General features: G+C 35.4%; 1 long non-coding RNA gene and 1 other non-coding gene across 2 annotated transcripts; one reads left to right on the top strand and one right to left on the bottom strand.

Moving 5' to 3' along the window:
* Positions 1–1,506: 1,506 nt before the first annotated feature.
* On the top strand, positions 1,507–1,612 carry LOC128282169 (small nucleolar RNA R71). Its single transcript, XR_008272404.1, has one exon. It is a non-coding gene; the product is annotated as a small nucleolar RNA R71 (small nucleolar RNA).
* Positions 1,613–3,424: 1,812 nt separating this feature from the next.
* Positions 3,425–5,110, bottom strand: LOC128281873 (uncharacterized). The gene is made up of 3 exons (XR_008272160.1): positions 5,038–5,110; positions 4,485–4,570; positions 3,425–3,669 (listed from the first exon to the last, which is right to left on the bottom strand). It is a non-coding gene; the product is annotated as an uncharacterized LOC128281873 (long non-coding RNA).
* Between the last annotated feature and the right edge of the window lie 1,284 nt (positions 5,111–6,394).

The following is a 6,394-nucleotide window of genomic DNA, read 5'->3' as shown; positions in this document are numbered from 1 at the left end:
TGAGATCATAAATTTTAAAAATAATCTCTTCGTCACCTACTCTAAGTACCAATTTACCATCACCCACATCAATAACAGCCCTAGCAGTGGCTAAAAATGGACGACCTAAGATTAAAGGCACTTCAACATCCTCATCCATGTCAAGCACAACAAAATCAACAGCGAATATAAATTTATCTACTTTTACAAGTACGTCCTCTATAATTCCCCTAGGATATTTAACAGATCTATCAGCTAATTGAATACTTATCCTAGTGGGTTTAGGTTCTCCAATACCAAGTTGTTTAAACATTTTATATGGCATCAAATTAGTGCTAGCGTCTAAATCAGCTAGTGCCTTATCAACATTCAAACTACTAATTAAGCAGGGAATAGTAAAACTTCCTGGACCTTTCAGTTTGGTTGGCAGTTTATTTTGGAGTATGGCTGAGCATTCCTCATTAAGTTCCACTGTAGATAAGTCTTCAAACTTCCTTTTGTTTGTTAGAAGCTCCGTTAAAATTTTGCATATGTAGGCATCTGCGATATAGCTTCAACAAAAGATAAGTTAATATGCAGTTGTTTAAAAAGTTCAAGAAATTTACCGAATTGTGCATCCATGCGGTCTTTCTTCAACTTTGCTAGATATGGGATTGGTGGTTTATATTCCTTTAGTATTGGATTGTCATTATTTTCGGGTTTTACCTCCTCTCCTTTGTTTCTGTCAGCTTCTTGTGGTGGCTTCTTTTCAGATTCAGCTAACACTTTCCCACTCCTTAGTGTAACTGCTTTTACATGCTCTTTTGGATTGGGTTCGGTGTTACTAGGTAGACTTCCTGGTGGTCTTTCTAAGATCATCTTAGCCAGCTGCCCAATTTGATTCTCGAGTCTTTGGATCGATGCTTGCTAATTTTTAAGTGTAGTTTTAGTGTTCTGAAAACGGGTTTCCGCTACTGAAATAAATTTTGACATCATCTCCTCAAGGTTTGGCTTTTTCTCTTGCTGGTAAGGTTGTTGTTGGAAGACTGCAGGAGGTGGTAGTCTCTAATTCCCTTAGCCTCCCCATGAGAAATTTGGGTGGTTCCTCCATCCTGCATTGTAAGTATTACTATAAGGATTATTTTGAGGTCGATGATTATTACGCATATAATTTAATTGCTCGTTTTTCATGTTGTGGCCATAAGGTGGGTATTTTGAATTGTTCGTTCCTTCTCCACTTGCATTGCATTGCATTGCATTACTGGATGAACCTGTAAAGACCCAATTAAACCATCAATTTTTCTATTCAAAAGTTCTACCTGATTAGAAAGCATGGTGACCGAATCGACGTTAAAAGCATCGGCTATTTGTTTTGGCTTTGTCCTCATGACATGCCACTAATAATTTTTTAGTGACATCTCTTCTATAAATTCATAAGCCTCCTCAGGTGTCTTATTATTGATAGTCCCACCAGCAGCTATGTCAATCATCTGTCTAGTCGAAGGATTCAGGCCATTGTGAAAAGTTTGAAGCTGTAGCCAGAATGGTAACCCATGGTGAGGGCACCTTCTCAAAAGATCCTTGTATCTCTCCCATGCATCATAGAGTGTTCTAAATCCATCTGCACAAAAAAAGAGATATCATTCCTCAATTTAGTTGTTTTAGCTGGCGGAAAGTATTTAAGTAAAAACTTTTTGGTCATTTGTTCCCAAATAGTGATTGACCCTCGTGGTAACGAGTTCAACCACTGTTTAGCCTTATTCCTTAATAAAAATGGAAATAACCGAAGGCGAATGGCATCAGAAGAAACGCCATTGATTATAAATGTGTCTTAGAGCTCTAGAAAATTCGCCAAATGAGTGTTTGGATCCTCATCCAGCAAACCATAAAACTAAACAAACTGTTGTATCATTTGAATCGTGTTAGGTTTCAGCTCAAAATTATTTGTAGCAACAGCAGGCCTAACTATACTCGACTCAGTTCCTATTAAATTAGGTTTAGGATAATCATACATAGTGCATGGAGCAGGATTCTGATTTACTGGATCAGCAGCAATCGCAGGAGGTAGCGGATTTTCCTAATTTTTAGCCATCTCTTCGGTTGTGGTTGGAATATCGTCCCCTTGCCCTTTCTCTATGTATCTTAGTCTTTGCCTTATTTCTCTTCAGTTTTTGAGAGTTGTGTGTTCGATCTCACTATAAAAAGTAATGGTCCTGACGGGTTTCTTCTAGTCATAAACTATAAAAACCTGCCAGAAGAAAATAAAAGAAATTTTAGTAATATAAACAAAAATAAATTTAAATTGCAATAGAATAAATGGCTAAAGTAATAAAAATTAATTATTCCTAATATTTTATTTCCCCGGCAACGGCGCCAAAAACTTGATGATCATCAAATCGTGATAAGTTTTAAATTTTTAATTGACTTTACTTGAAAACTAACTATTATCACGATGAAGGCAAGCGCACCTATCGAACAGTAGTATAGTTTATAGCAAGACTGGGTTGTCGAACCCACAGGAACTAAAAGTACTAGTATTAACTTTCTTTTTATTATCTATCCTAAAAAATAAAGGGGTTTGTTTTATCTAAATTAATTAACTAAACTAAGAATGCACAGAAAGAAAATTGGGGAAATACTTTTGAGAAAAACTGATTGATTTGGACAATGCCCAAGGGAAATTCCACCTAGACTTCACTTGTTATTTGACTCTGAATCAGACGATTTATTCACTTGACTTGATCCGTAGAAATCCTTAAGTTATATTATTATTGTAACACCCCGTACCCGAGACCGTTTCCGGAGTCGAACACGAGGTGTTAACGGACTTAGTTCATTAATTAAACAGCTCATACAATTCATTTTAAAATTTCCAGACAAGCTGGCTAACTGCATCACAGTCGCTTTAAAAATCATATCTCGAGTTACGAAACTCGAAATCCAATTCTGTAAATTTTTCCTGAAACTAGACTCATATATATATCTACTAATTTTTTCTAGAATTTTGGTTGGGCCAATTAGTACAGTTTATTAGTTAAAGTCTCCCTGTTTCAGGGTTCAACTACTCTGACCTCTGTGTATTACGAATCAGATATCTCCCTATACAGACCTTCAATGACTATGCCGTTTGTCTCTAATAAAACTAGACTCAATAAGGAATCTGTACATATAAATCGTGACTTCTAATTATCTTTGTAAAATTTATGGTGAATTTCAAAAGTCAGAACAGGGGATCCAGAAATCGCTCTGGCCCTATTTCACAAAAATTTAAACATTTCATAAAATATAGCTCATATACCTGTTTCGCTTATTCCATATGAAAATAGACTCATCAAGCTTCGATTCCATAACTTATTCATTATTTAATTCCATTTCTAATATTTTTAGTGATTTTTCAAACTCACGTCACTGCTGCTGTCTGAATCTATTTTATGGTAAATTTTACCTATTTCATGGTTTCCATGGATTAGCTAGCAATTTGACATACATAATACCAAATATGATCATGATTAGCCATTCCAATGGCTAATCATTACCAAGCATTTCTATTTCCATACCACTCAATAACCATATCATAAGACCATACATATAAAATGATTATAATGCTATACATGCCATACTCAAAATATACAAGCCATTATGCCAAGATGGTATACGGATAGTGTGAGCGTGCCTCCGACCGTTTCCGATTTCCGAGCTGGCTTGTCAACACTACAAGGAATGAAAAGGAGGAGTAAGCATAAATGCTTAGTAAGCTCACATGCAAATAGCAAGTAACATAACCATATAAGCAAACATAAAACATCATTTGCATAATCATCACCAAGACATTCATATCACCTTTTCATTTATCATCTTACCATATTGTTGTTATATCGAGTTTTCAACCCGAGGGTTAAGTACATACCTGTTCAAAGTATCCATTTCACAACACTTACCAATACGTCCCTTTCATCTTGAGTATTCCTCCATTTGAGTAGAACTTTACCCGTTGAACACATCGAATATAATTCGGATACATGGAAAGTTTGCACATAAGTGCCACATATGTAGCCAAGCTACCACGTAACCCGCCCATAGCGAACTCGGACTTAACTCAACGAGCTCGGGCGTTCGCATCCATAAGTGAACTCGGACTCAACTCAACGAGCTCGGATGCCTAGTTACATCTCTCGAACTCGGACTCAACTCAACGAGTTCGGACATTCGCATCCATAAGTGAACTCGGACTCAACTCAACGAGTTCGGATGCCCAAACATCCTAGTGACATGTCACTTGTATCCTAATCCTTCCTAAGGTTCAACGGACCTTTTTCCCAATTATCGTCTCAACCATCTCCTACGGAATGTCGATACCGATACTCGGTAATATTTCACATTTCATTTTCCAAGTATATCACATAATTTGACATATTATCAAACAATTGTCACAAGTATAATATTTCATAATAATTATCATATCATTTAAAAAACATTAAAACATTTAAAATAATAACTATGTGACCAACATTTACATATGAACTTACCTCGTATGCGAAAATGGCTATTTTTACCATTTCGTCCACAACTTGGTATTTTCCCCATTTTAGCCCGAATTTCAGTTTTCCTTGCTCTATCATTTAAAATATAGTCTAATTAGGACTCACATTATTCAAATTGACCCAAAATCATATTTTGGAAAAATTACAATTTTGCCCCTAAACTTTTGCATATTTACACTTTTGCCCCAAAGCTCGTAAATTAAAATTCAGCCTATTTTCTTATGTTTTATGACATGCTGATCATTTTTCCTTCTATGGCAACATCAAATTCTCACTCTAACATGTACTTATGACTATTAGGTATTTTTACCGATTAAGCCCTTTTGCTCGTTTTCACTTAAAACCGAGTAGCACAAGTTGTCTAACATAATTTAAAACCTCACATTCTATCATAAAACACCAAAATACACAAATTTCACCTATGGGTATTTTTCCAAATATAAACCCTAGGTTAAATTATTGCTAGCATAAGCTAAATCGAGCTACCGGGACTCTAAAAACGTAAAAATCATTAAAAACGAGGCTAGAACGGACTTACAATCGAGCTTGGAAGCTTGAAAAACCCTAGCCATGGTTTCTCCTTGCTATATTCGGCCATGGGGTTGAAGATGAGCAAAATTGGCTTTTAATTTTGTATTTTAATTCATTTTACCCCTAAATGACCAAAATGCCCTTACTACTAAACTTTCCAAAAATTCCTTCCATGTCCTAATTTTTGTCCATAGACTTAGAAATTGGTAAAATTACTCTTTAAGGACCTCTAATTAATAATCTAATTCAATTTTATGCAAAATACTTCTAGAACACAAGTTTTACAATTTATTCAATTTAGTCCCAAATTTCAAATTAAGCACTTTATGCATAAAATTTCTTCACGAAATTTTCACACAATCATGCAATCATATCATAGACCTTAAAATAATCATAAAATAATTATTTCTATCTCGGATTTTGTGGTCACGAAACCACTATTCCGACTAGGCCCAAAATCAGGATATTACAATTATCTCTCTTAAGACTAACAATGTCTAACCCTAGGTCGATTAATTAAAATCTCTTTCTAATTAATGCCCTTAGTGTTGCATTAACTCGATCTATAGATTCCCTTATTAGGTTTCACCATAATCCGACAAAATTATGTCGCCCTATGTCTAGGGTTGCAATCAACTCCGCTTAATTACGCTAGATCTACTCTTAGACAGGGACTTTTACTTCTCCAAATAAGCACATCAGTACTTGAATCAATATCCTGGAATATTAAAGCAAGAATTAAGAACTCATAATTAAGAACAAATCAAATATTTATCATATAATTTAGAAAATAATAACAAGATCTGTCTTAGGTTTCATCCCCCTTTGGTATTTAGGGGATTTAATTCATAAGTGTAAAATAAAACATCTCAAAAGAATAATGATAACAAAACATAAAAAAAAACCCAAAAACTCCTGAAGGAAATTGAAGGGAGATCTTCAATCTTAAAGGATAATTCGGCTTCTGAGATGGATCAATCAGCTTTCTTCAAGTAATTCATTGCCTCCTACTCCGTGTGTCCCTTTTTGTCTCCCTCTAGTGTGTTTAAATAGGCTTTAGAATGCCTCAAATCCCTCCAAAGTGGTCTTTTCTGAATAAAACTAAACTTGGGCTCGAAAGCGACACGCCCGTGTGAAAGTGCTTCAAACCGTGTTAGAGTCAGTTGAATAGATACGGGCATGTGGTCTACCCTTGTAAGGAAGTCCAGGCTATGTTGATTTCCCACGTTGGCCCATTTTCTCCATTTTTGGCCCATTTCTCTCTCTTTTTACTCTCCTATGCTCACCTAAGTATAAAACATGAAATTAAAGGATTAGAAGTATCGAATTCACCGAATCTAAGGATAATTCATCCAAAAAATGTG

The sequence above is a fragment of the Gossypium arboreum genome, chromosome 1, assembly GCF_025698485.1.
Source record: "Gossypium arboreum isolate Shixiya-1 chromosome 1, ASM2569848v2, whole genome shotgun sequence".
Taxonomy (NCBI): domain Eukaryota; kingdom Viridiplantae; phylum Streptophyta; class Magnoliopsida; order Malvales; family Malvaceae; genus Gossypium; species Gossypium arboreum.
The sequence above is the reverse complement of the archived record's forward strand: the minus strand, read 5'-3'. Positions and strand labels throughout refer to the sequence as shown.